Below are 23,498 nucleotides of genomic sequence, written 5' to 3' on the forward strand. Positions count from 1 at the left end.
GAGAGGGAAGGAAAGTGCCCTAGGCAAGAAGGTAACATGTTCTTACCTGAAGATCTAGCACTTTTTCAAAAGTAAATGCTTCAATGTGTTTTCTTCCCTGGATCAATTTCCAATGCCCCGAAATGGTTACTTTTGATAGTTTTGACCAGTTTTATACAAAGGAATCACCGACCTCTTCTTGCAACCATAACCAGAAGTCCCTTATCTTCTTAGGTGTCTTGAAGGCCAGGACACAAAACTTGACTTTCTGTGAGAATCAATAGGAAACCCTTGCACTGAGTTTAGGAGTGAAACCACCCATGTGACATCTCAGGGCTTGTGCCGCTGGAGCAACATGTGGAGGCAGCTGGAGGGGAGACGTTTCAGCCAGGAAACTCTTGTGTTAGTCAAATAGGAAGGTTTGTAAAAACGTTAAGTCAATTAAATGCAATGCAATTCAATTCCATAGTCGTTTTTTCCTTAAAGAATGTTCTATTTCTCCTCCATGGCAACTTTCATGCTATTTAAAACATCCTCTTTGAGGGTATGTAATTCTGTCTTCCTGCTCCTTACTCTGCTTCTACACACAACCATATAGAACACAGCTTAAAATTACTAACAGTTTGGAGCCCTTCTCCACATGTTGTGATGTACATTGCCACAAAGTATCCTGAAGGTGCCATGCTTTCTTTGGCCCGTAGGCATTTGCATTTGGTGTTTCTTCTACCTGCATTTGGTGTACTCTCTTTTGCCCTCCTTTTGTCACCAGGCTAAAAGCTACTCATCCTCCAGTCACACGTTAAATATCGCGTCCTCTAGGAAGCCTAACATGACATCGTAAGGGCCTTTCTATGCAGTTGACAAGCCATATTCTAATTGCATATCTGCACATCAACGTCCCCTACTAGGAGCTGGGAGGGAGGCCCATGCCGCCTGGTCCACTATTCCAAGAACTTGGTGAACCTTCAGACAGAATACATGTTTGGTCAATATATACAAAATTGCTTTAATGGAAAGTTGTATAGGATTCTTGTTAAAAGGACCAACTCTTTATAAGCTTTGGCAAATTACTTAACCTCTCTAAACCTCAGTTCAATTTTGAAAAATGGGCATAATCTTTACACTGATTGTGAAGATTAAATGTAAAGATGCATTCAAAAGCTCTTACACGGTACCTATAACAAATGCTCAGTAAATGTTAACTATTGATCAAGAAGCAATTATATTCTTGTTGGTGGCAATGGGGAGCATAGTTGACCACCACTCCTGGCTGCAGCCCCTCTGGACCCCACAATGACTGGGCAGTGGGGGACCAGTGCAGGACCACTCCTCTAAACAGGAGACCTCTCTACCATGCAACCTTGCCATGAGGACTCTGCTTCAGCCAGGTGGAATTCCTAGCACTGCTCTGTGATTTGATTCTCTTTCTACTCTATCCTCCACCATCCCTGCCCCCTGTCTTTTCACGGGTGTCAGGTCAAGGCTCTCTCTGCCCATTCCTGATTCTTCCTGTGATCCTTCCCTGGCATTTTGCCATTAACTTCCCTGCATGTCTGATTCCGTCCTGGTGTCTGCTTTTCAGAGGATTCAAACTAATGCAGGTGGTGCCAGGGTTGGTCCAAGGAAGCAGGAATTGAAGAGGGCCTTGGGGCTGCCTTACTCACTGCCTGGAGGACACAAGGATGCCATCCTGAGTGGTGTGTGGCACACAGAGACCCTGGAATGAGCAGTGGCCCAGTTGCTGCAGAGTTCTTCGTTGGTGACTTGGAAACACATCTTGGCTGAGGGAATGCCCCTCCAAGGGCAATGGTCCAGGCACTTGAAGGATATGGGGGAGCAATCACTATAAGGCGAGCAGAGCTGGCTGCTTATTGCTAAGTTGTATTGAGACCCTGCAGGAGCATAATGAGAAACTGAGGGCCATGAACAAACAATTAAAGGGAAGAGTGAGAGCCAGAGGACCTTTTTGGTTGCTTTCAAAGAGGTCCTTAACTCCTGTAGCGAGAGGTCTGACACAGCCAAGGAACAGACTCACTTGATAGAGTCTCCAGAGAAGCTTCAATGCTCAGCCATGGCAATCTGTTTTACTAAGCCTGGAGCCCTGATTGAGAAAACCTGGGACTGTGAAATATGGGACAGGACATCTGGATGGATGTACTGGTGGAGTTTGGCTCTATAGACACTAACCGTCAGAGCCTACAGATGTGGCCCACCCCTCTCTGCTAGGAGCTAGCACTTCTTCCATGCTGGACGAGAGCCCCCTCTCCCACAAGACTCATGGTGCCTCCCTCAAGAGCTGCTCCCACCTCCTCTCCGGGGTGTCAAGCTGATAGCTACAGTTAAAACCCAGCTGGGAATATGCTGGGCCTGATAAAGCAGGAAAGAGATTATATATTAAAAAGACATGCAAAAATTAACTTGCATGTAGCAGCAATAGCCAAGGCAGTGCCCCTGGGTTTTGAGGGTACATGAAAGGCAGCTGGTGAGAGGACACCACTGTCACCAAGAATGGCAGTAATGGTTCTCCTCTGAGGCAAAGGCTGATAAGAAGACAGGCTGTCCCAGAGCTGGGTTCATTAATATGCATGGGGCTGATGGGGTTTGAGTCAGTAAGGATCATGTGATGATGCTTACCCGCCAGAAGCCGGGAAGCTGATACTCCTGAAACAACTGGAAAAGTCGATAGGGCAGTCAATGCAGATTCGCTCCCACAGAGGTGTGGAGATGGTTAATAGGACATGTCATCCCTAGAGACAAAACACATGGGCAGTTAACAAGGACGCTACTTAATATCTGGAGCCAGAGAAGGCAGACTTAAGGAGGAAGAGGCTGAGGGCAGTTGCCCCAATAAAATGTCATAATTCCTTGTTCAGATCTGGAATCCACTGACTGGAGGGAAGGAATTTGCAAAACTACAGCAAGTACTAATGATTCCCTGTTCTTTCCTTTTCAAAAGGGACCTATAACTGTCACTTTGGTGATTACACTGGAGAAAGGGAAATACTCGGACATGATGAAGACTGTCAGACACAGGGTCTGAATTGATATTGATACTCAGAAATCCAAAGCAGCACCAGAAACCATTCAAAATAAAAGAGGGGCAGGACAACCAAGTAGGAACAAAATGACTTGGCCAGTTGACATTAGCTATCACCATTATGACATTATCAGCACCATTATGATGGGCACATGAATGGAGTGTCCATGGCAGAGGTGGAGGCTGCATATGGGGCCCAAAGCATGAACTTCTGCTTAGAGGCTGATCTAGAGACTTCTACCTCTGAATATTCAGCCTGCCAGCAACAGAGACCAGTGCTCAGCCCCTGATATGGCTCTCTTCCTTGAGAAGACCAACCAGCATGTGGTGGCAAGTTGACTACATGAGGCCCCTTCCACCTTAGAAGGGCCAGTAGGAATAGATATGTTCTTGGTATTTTCTAGGTATTGATTTGTTGTTCCTGCTTGCAGAGCCTCAGCCAGCAACACTCTCTGGGACTTGTGGAATGCCTGATCCACAGGCATGGAATCCCACACACATAGCATTCAACCAGGGGACCCACTTTGTAGTCAAGGAGGTGAGGTAGTTCACCCATGACCATGGGATCCACTTCAGTTTCATACTATATCATTCAGAAGCAGCCAGACTCATAGAATGCTGGAATGGCTTTCTAAAGGTGCAAATGAAGCACCAGTTAAGAGGCAACACTGTGAATGGATGGGGTGTTATTCTTCGGGATGTAATATAAGGATTTGGTCAGTGACCTCTAGGTAGCACGGAGTTCCAAATAGGAAGGATATATCAGTCTGAAAAACAAGGAGTGGCAGATGGAGTGGCCCCACTTATTATCCCAAGGACCCCACTGGGGGATGTTGCATTTCTCATCCCTGCACCTTTGGGCTCTGCAGGGCTGGAGACCTGGTCACCAAAGGGGGAGCATTCTTTCCAGAGGACACAGCAAGGTCCCATTGAACCACAAGCTAAGGCTGTCATCTGGGCACTTTGGACTCCTCTTATCCATGGACCAATAAGCAAGAATTGGAGTCACCATCTTGGCAGAGGTAATCGATCCTGATCAGCAGGAGGAGTTGGGGCTGCCTTTGCCCAATGAGAGCAGGAAGGAATACCTGCAGAAACCAGGTGATCCACTTGGGCCCCTCTTGTTAGTTGCTTGTTCCATTGTAACTATTGATGGACACATGCTGCAGCCTTAGTCTGAGAAGTGTCAAAGTCTCAGACCTCTCGGTAATGACAATTTGAGTTACACCACCAAGAAGCCAGCAAGACCTACCAAAGTGACAGCTGAGAGTGACGGCAATTTAGAGTAGACAGCAGATGAGTACATATTGAGACCCGAAGACCAACTTCATCAATAGTGCCTGAAGTTTGATCCACTAATCTCACCTTCCTGTTACCTCTCAGGAAGAGTGGTCCATGGGAAACATGGAGGAGCTGCTCCCTGAACCTGCGTGGAGACATAGATCTGCACAGTTCAAGGGGAACTGTCAGGGCCATGAAAATGTACTACCTAGATCTCTTACTGCAGGGAATAGAGTTGATTGATAGACCCAGCTACTGCTCCTCTGGAAATACCATCATATTCACACTGAGGCTACTCTTACTGGGCTGCTCCCAGCCAGTGAGTGAGTGTAGTGAGAGTATTAGTGCAGACCCATTCCTCTGGGATGTAGGACCATTCTAAAGGATGACTTTGCCTTCAGGACTCCCTGTTAGCCTGGTTGAAACTTTCTTAGAACTGCACTGTAGTCTGAGATTCTTTCCAGCCCAATCCTCCTTCCTTTCTCCTCTCTTTTTACATGCATCAGTCTGAAGCCCCTCCCTACACACTCCTGCTTTCTCCCCTGTATCCTTCACAGGTATTCCTCCAGTAACTTCTTGCATATCTAATTCAATGTTGGAATCTGCTTTTCTGAGGACCACAGTCATGAAGCCAGGGATAGGCAGGATTGGTTTTTGCTGAAGAGGGTAGCAATATATTGCAGATAGTCTTCCAGTTCATGAAAATTTTTTGTTTCCGGGTCATCCCAATCTTTCAGGAGGTATCGGATGCCTTGTTTTTTTTGTACATTTCATGCTGTGCTCACACCAACACATGGCATTTATACCAGCAAAAAAGAGGACTCCATTTATTCTCCAGTAAAATATATAGGCTCCTAAGTACACATAAAGAAAGAAATGCTTCAGAGACCCAAATACAAGAAGATAAAACTAGTCTTGCAGTTTAGAAAAGGCTGTAGAAAAAATAAGACTAGGAAATGACAGGTGCCTGGATAGGTGGAGGAAGACAAGAGGAGAAAAATGAGAGAGAAATATTCTCCCTCCTCCCTGAGTTCCCTCTGTTATTTTCTACAATCTGCTACTGGAATTTCCCAGCTACCATGTTTGTGATTGCAGCAAACAAAACAAATGGAAGAGTACTGTTTGGAATCACTACACCTTCGCCACTTTCTCCTCAGCTACAGAATAACTCATTCATTAATTTTCTCATTCATTCAACTAATCACTTAATGGAAGCCTTTTAGCGTACAGTTCTGAGAGCTGGTTCTGCTCCAAATTCTTGTTTGATACAAGATTCTTTGCTACGGCACTCGTCTTGCACAAATCCTTTTCCTCACCCAGATCCTAAATTGGTTCAACTCTTGCTCTCTGTTCAAGACTATCATGTGTTTGATTTCCAAAGTAGGGCAAACCCAACAGACATTTCTTACATTTCAACAAGTCAAATATAGGAAAAGGAATGTGATTCATGTAGCCTTTGAAAAGCCCCCAGATCTCTGCGATTCCTAGGTTAGTCCTTAATGAGGAGGGGCAGAAAGCAAAGGAGTAAAAGAGAAAGCTGGAGAGAAACTTGTAACATGGGAACTCATGTAAGCTGAACATGTAAAAATTCCCTGGTGTGGAATGACCTCCAGGTCACTAGAGGATAGAGAGCATCCCTCAGTACTCCAAAATGGACATTCCTCACCCAGTGACTGAGAAATGATGTTCTACAACTAGGGTACATTGAGTATTGATAAAATTCAAATACTCCAAGAAAAGTATTCTGAGTTGGTATCAGACACTCACTTGTTAGTGTGAAATAATTTCTGACTTTTCCTAAGAGCAAGTCTTAATAGGGAAAAAGCAAAACCAGAACTTGTTCCCTCAGGAAGATGCTGGGCCACAAGAGGATGAAAAACACAAGGTGAAATTCAAGGCACTGAGATTAAACCTGTCCAGCCTCACAACTCTGCTCAATTGGGGCCTTTCAGTTTCTTGAGAGCCACAGGTGAGCATTATGAAGAAGAAATTATTTCCTAGTCAACAAGTTGTTTTGTTTTTTGTCTCTGTCCACATTAAGGGTGTAAACTATAACCCTTCACTGCTACGAGTGTGAGCCCCATAACAGCAGCATCACTCTCACCTGCAGGGTTGTCGTAAATGAGAATTCCTGGCCCCACCTCACACCTCCAGAATCAGAATCGGCATTTTCTACAAGGTCTTCAGGAGACATGCCGACACATTTGCATTTGAGAGGCACGGCATAGCTCAGTGGATAGGCTAAGAGTCTGGAAAACTGGCTTAGATTTCCGTCACTGCCACTTACTAGCTGACGAATTGCTTAGCATCCTCGTACTTCAACCTCCTCATCTGTTGGGTGAAAGTAATCTCTGCCTATTCTTTCCCTTATTTCTAGTCTTTGGTTTTACTTCTCCTTGTATTTCTCTAGTCATAATTTTCCACATTTCTGATATGTTAGCCTTCTTTACTCATTTGTATTCTTACTGGACGCCTTTGCACAAGGAGGAGAGAATAGCCACATATATATATACGCATCCATATGCAAGCATCCCTCCCCAGCTCTATTTATTCCAATAAGATTGACAAAAGAATGAGGTTGTTTAGTGAATATAAAAATTATTGTACTATTTAAATGCTTTGCCAAGCAGTCTGTCAGATTCTGGGCCAATATTCAAATAAGAAGCCAATTTGTATGTAACTGGTTAATGCAAAGTTTGTCTTTCTAGCAGATTCTAACTAATTATTACACTTTGCTTTTCTTTGAAATGTAAAAATATGACTAATTGATGAGATACAAATTATTCTTCTTACACGAAGCACAACATTAGCCTCAGTTTCCTTTCTACAAAATGAAGGCTTGCTCTAAATGATCTCTATGGGCTCTTCTGGCTCTAAAATCCTATGATTCTAACCTGGGGAGTCCTCAGATCAAAACATTTGCTATTAAATATTAAAAAGCAGGGAAATATGATTTAATGTGTCCTCCTGAGGACTTTCCTTAAATGCATCCATCTGAAGAGGAGACTTGGCCCAAAAAGCCTCTCTTCATTTCTTTCCAACAAAAGTCAGTCTCTCAGAAATTAAAGGACTATCTGGACAAACACTTTTAAGCAAGCTCTTTAAAATTTTAACTCCAAGCCTCCTTTCAACTTAATTATTTATCTTATTGCAAATGTCTAACATCTCTATCAATTTCCTAAAAACATATATGCATGAGGTTTGGACCCCAAAATTAAACTCTTGGATTTTGAGGTTGATTTTTAAATGAAACTAGACAGCAAATTCAGCTTCTGAGTAAAAATTTATGGGAGTGTGTAATTGAATCACTTAGCACTCCTTACAGAAGAAAAAACCCTTTCTGCAAGTATTCCTTTTCCTGTAAATTTCACATAATTTTCTGACTATAAATCTTGATGGAGCTGGTAATCTAAATTCTGATTCATTGTTTCAGCCTGAATTAATCATGCAACATTGCAAATTTACAGAATAACTAATACTTTAGAGCATGCATTAACAGCTCTTGAACAGGAATATGCACTTCATCTTAGAAAATAGAAACATATGTCAATATCCATATGTTCAGAGCAACAGACATTTAACCCTCAAAGTGCTCAGCCATTTCTAATAGAGATTTAAGACTATGGTTGCAATAACAATATGTCATATTTAAATGTTAGCTACTAACTTCTTATTAGTTCCTGCTTGCTTAGTTATGGATTTACAAAAACTCAGTAGATTTTTAGGTGTGTGGATGGTAAAGGATGAACCACTTTGGAAAAAGTAGCAGCAACAATTAACTTTGCTAATTACTTACTATGTACTAGAGATGTCCTAAGAGCTTTCCTTGTGGTAACACATTTAATCCTCACGATCGCCTTTTGAGGTGAGGAAACCAAGGTAGAGAAAGACGGAATAACTTGCACATGGTCACACAGGTGGTAACCAACCAGAGTGACAATTTGAACCCAGGCTGTCTGACTTCAGAGTCCATGCCCTTAACCTTCACATTGTTCTCCCACCTAACGCCAAATCTAACATACACTTTATTATATTAGATCAGGCTATGTTATACCCTAATAGATTACATTCTACCCATAAGTTGACAATATATGATTACGTCGTATTACATTACGTGATGTTTCATGTTATATGATGGTGGTACTAGGATTCAGAAGCAGTCATTATAATTTAGGTTTATTGGGCTGAGGAAGCCCTATTGTCTTCCCTAACTCTAAAGACATAACTTCAGTTTACCTCTTGGGCTCATCCCTTACAAACCAAAACAATAAATAAGAAAATAATTAAAACAACAAACCTATTTGCTAGCTCTACTTCATAATAAATACCAGTGTCCCAGGGTCTCATTGTCAGTGCTCTTTTCTCTCAGGGGTTGAAGACGCAAATGTCTAGAGGAAATGAACCAACTGTGCACAGCTGGCACTGCCTGTTGGGATGGGTGGTGGTCACCTGCAGAGCACGTGCCCATCTGCAGGGGGCACCACTGAACAACAACTCTGGCCTATGGTGGCTGTGAGGGAATGGTAGCCCGAGATTATTAGAACCTCTAATTTGTCCAGGGAAGTCAGAAATAACAAATTTTAAAAGTTGATAATAAATTTAAAAACCAAGTGTAAAACACTGGAAAGGCTGAAGAATTGATGTAGGCAGGAAGGTGATATGCATGGTCTGGATGTCATCTAGTCTTCAGTTTGTTACCTCAATTCATGGAGTCTGTACTTTCTTGCTAGATGACATCAACCACCTCCTTGGCTTCAAAGTTTATCTAATGTTTCTGACTCCCAAACTTAAACCTGACTTTACTCCTGAGCTCCAGATCACAATTTCTAATCACTTCTTAGGCAAATCCTTGCCCAAGGTACTTCACGCACAATGGAGGAGTTGATGAGAATCTCCCTGTCTGTAAATCTCCTCCAGCTGGAGTGACCTCTACCTTGGTTAATGCAATCACTTCTATGCTATCACTTAATGATCTTTAACTCCTTATTTTTAACCTCACAGATACTACTGATAAGCAAGTTCAGTTGAATTTACCTCAAGATATTTCTGAAATCTCTCTAAAAATTCCCACACAGTCTGTTTAAGTAAGCTGAGAGTTTTCCTTTTTTTTAAACCACAAAATATTTTCTTTTAACAAAATTTTCCTTAGAAGCCCAGTTGCAACAGATATACACAGATGTTGTCAGGTTGATGTTGGATGGGAGGCCAGATTCCCACCCACTCACCCTCATTGTCCTCTGAGCTGGCCCGTGAGGCATCTCTAAGGGACTCACAGTGTTCCCTGAAATACAGTTTGAAAACCAGCCATAAACATAAACCTCCCAACCAACTTCCCTACTTCTGCTCTTTCCATCAACCATAATGCTACTAAAATTACCTTTCTAAAACATACATGTGATCAGATTTCTATTTTAAAAGCTTTAGTGGTGCACCATTAACTAGAGGAAGAAATACAAACTCCTTAACATGAACTTCTACCCTCCACAACCTGAGTATACCTCCAGTCACTCATCACACCTCAGTTCACACTTGAGCCACGCTGACCATTTCACTGTCTACTCTCACACCTCTTGCTTGGTGCATTCTGGTACTTTGGTCAATGAAAGTTTGATCTGGGTCTAAAATGGCAGTGGAGCTGTGGGGCTGGGATGTTACTTGCATCCTTAACTGCACTATTGCCTATCCAAACGTTATTATTACCTAGCAGGGGCAGGATCGCTCAGACTGAGGGGAGAGCACAGTGGTGAGCGGTACATGCTTAGTCTTCAATCACTGGATCACCTTTAGAGTGGCATTCACAAGCTTGTATAGCGGGCATCTGATATCACCTTGTTCATTAAATTGAACTGTCCCTATTACTGTCATTATTATCAGGCAGTGTTACCTAGCCTTCAATTGACCAAGACACTTCTAGTTATAGTATATGGACTATTCACTTTCAAAGACACAATCAATAAAGAAACGTTTTGGGAGTCTATTCTGTGCCCTGCGTAATTAAGACAACATAAAAGAATAATGCATTTTCTGTGGTCAAAAAATGTGACCTAGCTCAGAAAATGGAACTAAAATATCAAACAATTAATGAGCAGCCTGAAGCAATATGCAATTAAGAAATTACACTTTATAGATGATTAATGCTAAAGAAATTCAAGGGCCGTGTGTTCTAGAGATCTGGTAAGCCTCATGAAGGAGACTGTGTTAAGTTGGGGTTTGGAAGGCAGGGAAGAATTATACAAAAGGAGAAAAAGGTGCTGTAGGCTAAAGAAATAATATGAGCAAAGGTGCAAAGGTTAAAAACAACCTGGCTGGTGACTACACCAGAAAGAGAAGAATGGACTAGAATGTTGGATAATTGAAAGGACTTCAATTCCAGAAAGAGTTTCAACTTTTTATAGTAGGCTATGAAGCATCACTAAAGGTTATGTTGTGTGTGTTTTTGTGCATGTGTTTCTGGAGAAGGAAACAAAGGTGATATTTAAGGAAAATCAGTCTTGTAAACTGATAGAGTATGTAAAATGGATTACAGGAAGGAGAGAATGGAGTCAGAGAATCTGATTAAGAAAGCAGGAGTCTGTGCAATAATTGAGGTGCAACTGGTACCATCCTGAGCCAGAGCAGTGTTGGTGGTATGCCTTGGAGGGGATGTGCCTCCTGTGAAGGAAGAAACAACAGGGCTTTGGAAAGTCTGAATTTTATCAATAAAAGAAAGAATGAGCAGCACTAAATGACCACAAGATTTTCATCTTAAGTAATAGGACAATAGCGTTATTTTTGACAGACACAGGAGCTAAATTGAGCGATGAACAAATGTTCCCTTTCTTTTAAAAAACATTGAATTTGAAGGGCTCTCTTAACCTGGTTTCTTTGGAAAATAGAGCCTGAAGTGATGATTAACGTGCTGATGCATTATTTGCAGGTGCATACCTGAGCAGTGAGGGAGAAGTTACAGAGAAGTGAGGTGAGAAAGGAAGTGAGCCACGCAATGATGCTTTCCTGGACCAGCCATCCTCTCACAAGGAAACAAGGAGAGAGACAGGTGGCATACCAGATGTTTCACTAGCTCACAGGACATTTCCATACAGGGTGGGAGGAAAACCTGTGCTTTAGATTAGTCGGTGGGTGAGAGGAAGAAAGGAAATCAATCTCCTTGGCTCCCTTAGATTCCTGTTTCTCATTAGTCAGAATTCACTCCAAGGGGCATTAACTGCCTCATCACTTGGCTCTTAGGTAGGCACTTAGGCTGCCAGAACCTGCAGTGTGGGATTTCATCCAAGGCCTGACGTGGGTGGGGATCCCGAAATCCCAGGCATACATCTGGTCAACCAGGAGTGGCAGCCAAAGGGGAATTTTCAGGGAAAATGACAAGTGGTGTTGCTTGAAAGTGGTTGGTACATTTGAAAGGAAAAACACATCAGAGGGGCTCTGACATAAGACACAAATCTGATATGGGATATATCTCCTCCAAGGAGAATTAACTTGTACAAAGTTGGACATATGAAATAAAAGCCTGGAGGGAATCTGATAACAAAAGATACAGGGTTAGAGTTTATCATTTTCCCCCATAAAGTTATAACTGGAAGTTGGGAGACTAGGTAAACCCCTGCACACAGAGACAGGAGGGAAAAAATGAGACCCTAACACTGGGAACCAAGGAGCATAAGGGGAAAGCCAAGAAAGAAGAGAAATATGGCATAGTCACATAAAAAAACAAAGAGGAGTAAAAAAAAAATGGAAATCCAGGAAAGGTTTATGCCATGGAGCAGGAGTAGGAAAAATTTTAGAGGAGTAACTATGGAAATGTGTCCGGTACAGCAGAGGGGTCCAGAGGAATGAGGAGAGAACAAAGGAAGTTGAATCTGGCAACAGGTCACTTGTGCTGTTAAAAGAAATAAATATCTTTTATACCCCCAAATGAGAAGTGGGATAAAATATTTCTCTGTGAGCCAAAAGTCCCTGAAGGAGACATTCTCTGAGCACATAGAGGCCTCAGCTATGGATCTTTCCGTCACAGGTCTACAGGTTTGGACAGGCCAGCCTTCAGGGTCTTCCCTGACTCAGGGTCCTGGTCAGTTGTAAGCCCAGGTGCCCCCAGCTGGAGTCAGCGTTCTGAGGGAAGCTGGGAGAGTTGGCAGTGAGTGTGCCCGTTCAGAGAGCACGTTGGTAGTTGCTGGAAGCTCAGTCCCAGACAATCTGAAAATGTAGTTTGAATAGGAGACCAGAAGACCAGGTAGACCTAGGGAATACATGAAAATTAAAGAAAGGAAATCTGGGCATTCTGAGGGGACACGCAGGAGAGTCAGCTGTGGACCTCTTGTGAGGTCAGTCCATAGAGGCAAAAAAAAAAATTAAGATATATCTTGGTGTGTACAGAAGGTGGGACTAAAATTAAAGTGAAGACCAGCCTGGGGTTAGTCACAGAGAGATGAGCAGTATAGGCAGTATAGACTAGTGAGCTCCTGAAACAGACTGCCTGGGCCTAAAATCAAGCTCTACTACTTCCTGGTGGTGACCATGGCAAGTGTTTGGTCACTCCAGGTTTTGATTCTCTCACTTGAAAAATAGATTTAATAATATAATCTATCCTAGAGGAATGAGGTGATTAAAAATGGAGGTTAAACCATAATGTGCCTAACAGAATGCCTAGCATGTAATAACTGAATTGTCTACATGGATGTCTCAAACATAACATGCATAAAACTAATTTCATAATCCCCCACCCCACCTGATGATCCTCTACCTAGAATAATGGCACCACCATCCATTTGGCAAGCTGGATACCTAGAAGTCATCCTTGACATCTTCTCCATCATCCTCCACATCCAAACCGTCATCAATTTTATCAATTTTACTTTCAATATATCTATCAAATCCATACACTCCTGCATTTATACCTTACCATGCTAATCCAACTTAATGGCCCGTGCACAACCTCCTTGGCTTTTCTCCAATCCATTCTCCAAACCCAGAGCTCCCAGGCAATGACATGTAGGGGTTACAGGTGCCCAAGGAGCAAGGTGTACAACCCAAAGTCTGGCTTGTGGGGACTAGAAAATAAGGTGGATGGAAGCTTCTCTATGTGCAGCTCAAGACATGCCCCAAATCTCTGTGTCAAATAAACTTGTGTTTATTGATGTCTGAGGTCATTTCACTGATGTCTAAGTAAACTGCAAGATGATAATTCTAACAATGCATGTATGCAAGTGCATTTCATAAATTAGATCTGCAGCAGTATATTGGACATTTACAAGTTCGATTTTTAATATACATCCTAGAGCTTTGTATTTCATTTGACTTATTATAATTACACTATATGATGAACATCTAATTAATTATTTTTCATCAAATATCGTCTAAATACCCCCAAATCCCCTTTTACTTTCACCAGGGCATGCAAAAAATATCATCATTCTATGTGTGCCATGACATGGACAATTTGGGTAAGCAGGGCTCTAATCTATAGTCCAAGTAGACTTAAACAAAGTAAATCTGATCATATAACTCCTCTTAGAATGAAGGTCAAGATACAGAGAATGGACTCCAAGCCCTGCGTGTCTACCCATGCTTCCTTTCTAGTGTTATCTTAAGCCACTCCTCTTCTCACTTTTTGCATTCCAATTACCCTGACTGCTTCCATTTCCTTAAAAGCAGCATGCTCCCTTCATTCATAGACTTTGTGTATGCGGATCTCTCTGAAATGAGAATATCTCACCCTCACACTTCACCGTCACTCAGTTAATTTCATTTCATCCTTTAGCTTTCACTCCAGGACAACTTCCTCCAGGAAGCCTTCCCCATACACCTCCCCTTCCCAGTCCAATTCAGGACTCTTTAATTAACCTATCGAAGGGCATGGATACTTATGTTCACTAGTGTATCCCCAATACCTAACATGGTACTTGGCACTTAACAGGAACTCGGTAAGCAACTCTTGAAAAACAGATTGAGGGCTAAGTTCTAGCCAGTCCTGGGTCAGGCCTGAGGTTGAGCGCTGAGGCTATTTGGCCTGGACTCAGTTAGCCTGACTCTCACTGCACATAGTTCCACCAGTGTCTGATGGATTCATTCTTGAAGACTGGCCCTGATGGAGGCTCTGTTTCCTTTAGCTTAACTTTGAAACTGTAAAAAACATTGAAAGACTTTCATAGAACAGCAATCAATCATCATTAATCCTTTTAATATGACAAAACTGTCTCATTTTTGTGTAACAGCTTCTGTTCTTTGTCAAAATATGTTCATATTTTATATAAATGGTACACATATATTTGCTGATTTTTTCATTCAGCATAGTACTACATACATTTTCTTAAATTATTACATAGTCTTTACAGCTATCATTTTATACAACTATAAAGACTATTAGATCTTCGAAAATATTATTTGAGGAGGTGTAAGATGCAAAGCACCATGGAACCACTAGAGAAGCAAAGATTCATTCAATTTATATGAATAATATCGAACAAAGAAGTGGGGTAGAAATGAATGGGAGAGGAAATAGGGTCAAGAGGATTTTTTTTGTTTGTTTTAAGGAAAAAATACATATTTGTATGCTATGAGAATGATGTAGTAGAAAGAGGAAAATTGATGATATGAGAGAGAGAGCCTTGCTGGAGAGATATCCTGTGGTAAATAAGAGAGAAAGCATTTAGTTCACAGGACATGCAGAAGGCAGAATATATGGAACAGAGTGATTGCTTCAGTTTTCTTAATACCTGTAGAAAAGTAGAAAGCAAAGTGATCAGCAAAAAGTGGAGCTTTTGGAGAAGGTGATGAAGATTTGAGGAAAAAAGAAGGTAAAAATAGTGGTTTAGGCCAGTGATTGGACTAGGGAAGTTCTACTTGATTGCTGTGAGGATGAAAGGCCCTTTGGAGGTTTGTGGTCATAAAAAGAGACACCAACCAGTGTAGTTGTGATTTTTTCCATTTTTAACTGCATGAATTAAGGTGTGAAGGTGTTTCAAAGTTAGCTTTAACCAGTGTTGTGGTTTTGATAGTGATAGAAAAGCAAAGAACTGAGGGAATATCCAAGGGAGTGATTTAAATAATGTGTATTTATGATACACTCTTGTTCTCAGAAGGCTCACAGACTGATGAGGGAAAAGATAAGAAACAATCGTGTGGTAAAAAGTGCTAGAATAGATGCCATGAGAGCACAAAGGAAGAATTTGATGTACCATATTTACTAAATCATATAGAATATTGCTATCAATATCTATCAATATAGACAATGTCACAATAAACATTTTGAGACATATAACACATTTTAAATAATACACCTAGAAATAAGTCTGAATTCTTTCATCCCTCGTCTTATTGGCTTAACTAATATTTGGGTGTTTTTTTTCTCCACACCCAAATATTTCAGAGAATCATGAGAATGCTTAAAGTTTTAGGATTTTTGTTTGGGCTTCTAATGATGTGATTACCTTATTTCTGTAATAACTTTCTCTTATCGACCACAGAGGTTTTCTGGGGATGTTGGGGTCATGCACAGATCACCTTGAATTTGGAGTTGTCACTGCATGTGGCACCCAGCCTTGAGGATGACCTTCTTAATCAGAAATAGTTATCTCCAGAACCATGATTTTCCTTTTTGTAGTCTGGCTATTCTGAGGTCTTACCATCACTGACTAATTGCCCCGAGGAACTCAAGAGTGGGTTCAGAGGCATTTAACTGTTTAAGAGACGCAACCGCCTTGAACCAAACCAAGACCCACCACAAGAGCAACCCCTATGACCTTTGCCTCATTTTTAATGCTAAGATCTCCCCTCCTGGAGGAGCTCAGGCCTTATTACCATAATCTGCAGTGTATGTGGAAGCATGTTTTCCAACTGAGCCTGCGCAAGAGAATACCCACCTCTCCCTTTTGAATATTCATTCCCCATTCGAAATAAAAGGCCTCTGCTTTCCCGTGTTCAGGGACAGCCATGACTTTGGAAATGATTCCTTGTGGCCTCCTATTTGCTGCAAATATACCCTACTTTATATGAACACTACTTCTGGTGGAGAGTCTGATTTTAACTCACCAGGAGGTGAACCCACTTTGGTTCAGTAACATTACCAATATACGATATAAATCGGCCCTCACGGTTTACTAGAAATATATGCACAAAACTGAAGTCCAGCTGTGGAATATACCAAATTCTCTAGCATATAGAAGACATATAAGAGGAGGTGATACACATCTGATCCATATGGCCGTATCTATCCATGGTAACTTGATACACATATTTTGAATTATTTTCTAGAGTTTAGTTACCAGTGGGACTACTGAATTAATCAAAGTCTCTTAAAAATTGACATCACCTCAGCATTATATGTGTAGGGGTGGAAAAGTTTTCCCTTCTAGGTTCTTTGACTGGTCTAATAATTAAATTGATATAAGACAGATTAACAGGAGAAAAACAAACAAAAGTTTAATAACATGTATACCTCCTGTATGCATGGGAGAGACCCAGGAAAACTGAGTAACTCCCCATAATGGCCAAAGCCATCACCTTAAATACCATCTTCAGCTAAAAACATAAGAAGATGTTGGGGGTGGGGAGTCATTTATGGAAAGCTACCAGAAAAAGCACAGTAAACAAGAGTAAGCTTGCTAAGCAGATTTAAATCATTGCTTTCTCCATTCATAACAGTTTCTAGAGATTGAGTCATCCCCCTCTTCCTGGTGTAGCAAGAGAGACACCCTTACAAATGGAGATTTTCCTTATAAATGTAAATGTCTCTTACAAAAGGGTAACTTCTATTCAGTTTTCTGAGCTTCTCCTGTGTCTGCAATTTCGTAAAAATAACCAGCTCAAGGAGAGACGTAAGCATCATGACAGAGTGAGTTGTTCCCTTTGTCCCTCCTCTCTATGTTACAACCAGTCGGACATCCATTAATCAACAAAGGACTCCTTACACAGCACACCAGATTCATGCATTTATGCACCTGAAGGTGAGGGGACTGAACCTCTGGGAGGCAGTAGAAGTAGGGGAGCAGTCCCCTGCCCCTATCTCAGCAGCAGTGATCCAAAGAGCAAATCCTCATACTCACACACCCACCAGTGAACAGAGGCTACAGGGACAGACACAGCACTTGTGGCTTAGTACCTGCCCCCGGCCCCCAGTGGTGGTGGTTGGCACACACATCCTGACGATTCTGGACACAGAGTGGAGCCGGTGATCCAGCCCCCTCGACCTCCCCAAGCAGTGGTGCTGGTCTTTGCAGCAGTGGGAATAGCATCTAAAGTGTGGATTTTCCTGGCTGTGGAGGGACACCCCAACCTGAGATTTCAAAGCAAACTGGTACCAGCCAGTGACCAGAGGCTGCACGAGCAGCAACCACACTCACTTGCTGCTTACTCCTGCCCCCCCCATTGGTGGCAGGTGGCACACATGACCTGAGGATTCAGAGCACAGAGTGGAGCTGGTGACCCAGCCCTCCCCTCCCCTGGCAGTGGCTCTAGTCTTTCCAGCAGTGGGAACAATATCCAAAATGTGGATTTTCCCAGCTGGAGAGTGGTACCCTGACCTAGGCTTCCAGGATGCACAGCACATGCCAGTGACCACAGGCTGCACGAACAGCAGTGACACTCATTTGTGGCTTAGCCCTTGCCCCCCATTGGTGGCAAGTGGCACCTGTGACCTGAGGCTTCAGGAACCACAGCAGAACCTGTGACCTAGCCCCCACTGGTGGCACCCCAGACAATGGCTCTACCAGCAGTGGGGGCTGCTCACAAGACCCCAGGCCCCTGGCAGTGGTGACACCCGTGAACCCAGTGTCCCTGGCAGTGGTGCTGCAGCACCCCCAGATAACTTGGGAACAGCAGAGCAGATGGTGCACAGGGCAGCAGCACCTGAGCCTGTGGACAGCATGCAGAGAGCCAGTGGGGGAACAGGAGACCCAGGCAACCCCAGAAGCAAAAGTGCTCAAGCCTGGTGACCTTGGAGGCAACACCTGAGACTAAAGTGACACTGTAAGCAGCAAGGCACCAGCAACCGAGAAGGTACAGGCAGCACAAGGAGGACACTGATGATGCCTCTGGCAGAGGCAGGCGGGGGTGGAAAGTGCAGGCTCTCAAATATAACCAGAAGCAGCTCAGAACCAAAGTAACTAAAGCTATACCCAAATAAGAAAGGTGTTTGCTACCACAAACGTGCTGGCAGAGGATCAGCTCATCAAGTACCACGAAGAACTACAGTAAGACGGCAGAATAGAAAAAAAAAAGACAACTCTCCAGAAACCAAACTTAATGTCACAGAAGAATACAATCTGACAGAGAATTCAAAATAGCTGTCATGAAGAAATTTAACGAATTACAAGAAAACTCAGAAAGACAGTTCAATGAACTCAGGAGTAAAATTAATGAACAGAAAGCATACATTACCAAAGAGACTGAAACTCTTAAAAACAACTAAACAGAAATTATGGAGGTGAAGAACACAATTAATGAGATGAAAAATAAATTAGAAAGCATTGAAAATAGAGCTGACCATATGGAAGAGAGAATTAGTGAGCTCAAATATAGAAATTTAGAAATAATTCAGGTGGAAAAGGAGAGAGAACTAAGATTTATTTAAAAAACCAGGGGAATTGCAGGGAAGATGGGGGCATAAGAGGACTCTGAACTCACCTCATCCCATGGACACAACAAATTTACAACTACCTGTGGAACAATTACCTCTGAGAGAGAACTGGAAACTGGATTAAAAGAACCATCACAACAAGGGACAACACTGACTGAGGTGGAGGAGGCAGAAATACCTTTCTACTGAGGAAAAAAACACATTCTAGCCATGGTGTTTCATGGCTGGGAGCAAACTTAAGGTAGGAAGTTTTTCCTGGAGGAGTGGGGGAGCTGAGTGGGAGAGCTATGCCACAATAAGCAGCTTTTGAATTCAGTACAACCAAGATGAATGTCATAATACTTGGCTTTGCTGGCTATTAAAACGAACAGGGAATACCCCTAGGAAAACTATTGAACCCAAGAGAAAGAAAAGCCTGCTCTTAAAGGGCTCACAAAGAATTCACCTGTCCCGGAAACCAACACAAAATTACCAGAAAGAAAAGTGCACAGTGCTTCGGCAAAAAAGACTCATTTGATAAATTCTGAGTGCATATCAGAGAGGCAGGAGGTGGCTGGGACCACCTCTCTAGTGACTGAGACACTGGCGGTAGCCATTATTGTGACCCAGTACAAGTCTGCTGACACAGATGCTGGCAGACGCCATTGGATTTCATCCCCTGGCCTGTTAGTGCAGGGGTTTGCCCTGCCCACTAGATCACTGATTTAATCCAGTTCAGCCAGGGAAGGCAGCCTGCCCTAGGGACTGGCCACACCCAACAGCAAGCCCACAGGGAAGTTGTGGGCCCACATAGGTGGGGTGTGTGGGACCTTTGCAGCAGGGTGAATGGGTCAGCATCTGCTGCACGGAGTGTGTATGAGGGGCAGGCCTGCATTGGTGGAATGTGTAGGACCTCTGCAGCCAGGTGAATGGGCCTATTTCAGTGGGGTAGGGTATGTGCGTGAGGCAGGACTGCATTGATGGGGTGTGTGGGCCCATAGAAGGTGGGGCTTGTCAGCTGCTGCAGTCTTGTGGCACTGGCCTTCTCAAACAGTCACATAGGGGATCTGCCTACCTTCCAAGGCCTGAAGTGATTGTGTGCTGCCATGCCTAGGGCCAGCCCCACCCAGCTGCACTTATGAGAGAGCTAACAACAGCCTAACAGTCCAGAGGCCTACATAAATTGCAAGCCCCTGAGCCTAGCAATCAGCCATGCAGGGCTCCTGACTTACTTAACAGCAAAACAGCAGCAGGTGTGCACTATCAGACCATGCAGCCAGTTGTGCCGGGGCTCCCTCTGCCCAATAAAGTGACTAAAGTGACCATAGCGGTGAAACACAGCTGAGCCTTACAACCAGCTGGCCAGGAGGCCAGCCTGGCCTATCCGTACTCCTGCAGCAAAAGCAACCCCACAACAACAGAAGGGCACATGTAGCCCACACAGGGGACACTCCTGGAACATTTGGAACTGGTAACAAGAGGGAAGCACACTGCTGGACCTCATAAGGCATGTCACAGAAAGAGCCATATCTCTGAGATAGAGAGAGGTAGCTGATCTACCTAATACATAGATATAAGCACAGAGAAATAGGAAAAATGGGGAGACAAAGGAATATGTTCCAAAAAAGAGAACAGGACAAATCCTTAGAAAAAGAACTAAGTGAAACAGAGATAAAAAATCTACCTGATAAAGAGTACAAACCAATAGTCATAAGGATGCTCATTGAACTTGAGAGAAGAATAGATGAACACAGTGAGGACTTCAACTAAGAATTGGAAAATATAAAAAAAAAAACAATCAGAACTGAAGAATACAATAATGGAAATGAAAAATTAACTAGAGGGAATAAACAGCAGAGTAGATGACACAGAAGAACCGATCAGCGTGCTGCACAAAAGAGTAGAGGAAATCACCCAAGCTGAACAGAAAAAAGAAACAAGAATTAAAAAGAATGAGGACAGCCAAACGGATGTCTGGGACAATATCAAGCATACTAATGTCCACATTATAGGTATCCCAGAAGGAGAAGAGAGAGACAAAAGAGCAGAGAACCTATCTGAAGAAATAATAGCTGAAAACTTTCCTAATCTAAGGAAGGAAACAGACATCCAGGTACCGGAAGCACAGAGAGCACCAAACAAGATGAATCCAAAGGGTCCCACACCAAGATACATTATAATTAAAATGTCAAGAATTAAAGACAGAGAATTCTAAAAGCTGCAAGAGAAAAGCAACAAGTTACATACAAAGGAAACCACATAAGGCTATCAGCTGACTTCTCAGCAGAAACCTTACAGACTAGAAGGGAGTGGTGCAAAATATTTAAAGTGCTGAAAGGGAAAAACCTACAGCCAAGAATACTCTACCCAGCAAGGTTATCACTCAGAATGGAAGGAGAGATAAAGAGTTTTCCAGACAAGCAAAAACTAAAGGAGTTTATCACCAATAAACTGGCCTTACAAGAAATACTAAAGGGACTTATTTAAATGGTAAAGAAAAGACTACAAAGAGGAATAAGAAAATTATCAAAGAAAAAAAATCACTGGTAAAGGCAAATATACAATAAAGGTAGCAGATCAACCACCTATGAAGCTAATATGAAGGTCAAGAGACAAAAGTACTAAAATTACTTATTTCCATGATTAGAGGTTAAGGGATAGACACACACACAAAAGAGGTTAAATATGATATAAAAAACATAAAATGTGGGGGGATGAGAGTAAAAGATTAGGGTTTTTAGTAAGAGGTCAAACTTAAGAGACCATCAACTTAATATAGATTGCTATTTACATAGGTTACTACAGTTTAAAAACTGAGGAAATTCTATGAGAAATGAACAACTCAATTAGAAAAAGCAACATAAGGATAATAGATATCCCAGACAGATAAGAGAAGGAGAAAGGGCCAGAAAGCTAATTCTGAGAGATAATAGCTGAGAACTTGCCAAACCTAGGAAGGAACCGGATACAAGTACATAAAGCTAATAGAACTCCTAATTATCTCAATGCAGAAAAGACCTTTTCCAAGGCACATTATATTAAAACTATCATTAAAACTGTCAAAAGTCAATGACAAGGAAAGAACATTAAGGGCAGCCAGAGAGAAAAAATAACATACAAAGGAATCCCATCAGGCTATCAGCAGATTTCTCAGCAGAAACTCTGCAGCCTAAGAGAGAGTGGAATGATATATTCCAAATACTTAAAGAAAAAAACTATCAGCCATAAATAATCTATCCAACAAAGTTATCCTTCAGATATGAAGGAGAAATAAAAGCTTTCCCAGGCAAACAAAAAATGAGGAAGTTCATAGTCACTAGATGTGCATTACAAGAAATGTAGAAAGGAACCCTTATATCTGAAACAAAAAAAAGCAAAGGTTTATGAAGCTTTAAGCAAGGCGATAAATAGACAGACAGAAACAGAAATTACAACTCTATATCAGAATAGGTTAGTAAACAATTATAACATAAAGGCTAAAGGAAAAGAAAGCATCAAAAATGACTATAACCACTTCAATTTGATCACAAACTCACAACACAAAAAAGGATAATTTGTGATGACAAAAACTAGAAGGGGAAGAGGAAGAAGGCAGAACCTGCATAGGCTAATGGAGACAAGATGTTATCAGCAGAAAAAGGACTATATCTTCTGTGACATCTTTTATATAAACTTCATGGTAACCACCAAACAAAAAACCAAAGCAGACTCATAAATCATAAACAAAGAGAAAACAGAAAAACATCAAGAAAACAACAAAACTGAAATGGCAGAAAGAAACACAAGGATAAAGAAACAATGGTAATATAGAGAAACCAGAAAACAAAAGATATAATGGCAGTATTAAATCCTCATATATCAACAATCACCCTAAAAGTAAATGGATTGAAGTCACCAATCAAAAAACACAGAGTGGCTGGATGTATGAAAAAACAAGAGCCAAAAATATGCTGCCTCCAGGAGACCCCTCTCAGCTCTGAAAAGAAACATAGGCTCAGAGTGAAGGGATGCAAGATGATACTCCAAGGAAATGGCAACCAAAAGAAAGCAGGTGTAGCTATACTTATACCATACAAAATAGATTTCAAGCCAAAAAAGGTATCAAGAGACAAAGATGGACAATATGTAATGATATAAAGGACATTCCACCAAGAAGACATAGTACTTATTAATATATATACACCTCACATAGGAGCACCGAACTACATAAAGCAACTATTGATAGACCTAAAGGGATAAATTGATAGCAACACAATAATAGTAGGGAACTTTAACACCCCCCTTACAACAATAGATAGATCATCCAGAAAGTCAACAAGGAAACAGTGGCCTTAAACAAAATGCTAGGTATATATATAGAGAGAACATTCCACCCAAAAGCAGCAGAATACACATTCTTCTCAAGTGCACGTGGAACACTCTCAAAGATAGACAATATGTAGGGAAATAAAACAAGCCGCAATAAATTTAAGAAGATTGAAACCACATCAAGCAACCTTTCTGAACACAATGGTACGAAAATAGAAATCAACTACCAGAGGGAAGCTGGAAAAGTCATAATATTTGGAGACTAAACAACAAGCTACTGAACAACTATTGGATCAATGAAGAAATCAAAGGAGAAATCAAAAAATACTTGGATACAAATGAAAA

General features: G+C 41.9%; 1 long non-coding RNA gene across 1 annotated transcript in view; it reads right to left on the reverse strand.

Annotated features, from left to right (window-relative positions):
- Positions 1-23,498, reverse strand: part of LOC147915267 (uncharacterized) — a 207,260-nt gene that overhangs the window by 61,376 nt on the left and 122,386 nt on the right. Inside the window, exons 2-3 of the long non-coding RNA XR_015554272.1 lie at positions 2,614-2,726; positions 47-247 (exon numbers count right to left, since the gene is read on the reverse strand). This is a non-coding gene — a long non-coding RNA (uncharacterized LOC147915267). The remainder of the gene's footprint in view (positions 1-46; positions 248-2,613; positions 2,727-23,498) is intronic.

The sequence above is a fragment of the Ceratotherium simum genome, chromosome 14, assembly GCF_057802395.1.
Source record: "Ceratotherium simum simum isolate JZ-2026a chromosome 14, ASM5780239v1, whole genome shotgun sequence".
In the NCBI taxonomy this organism is placed as follows: domain Eukaryota; kingdom Metazoa; phylum Chordata; class Mammalia; order Perissodactyla; family Rhinocerotidae; genus Ceratotherium; species Ceratotherium simum.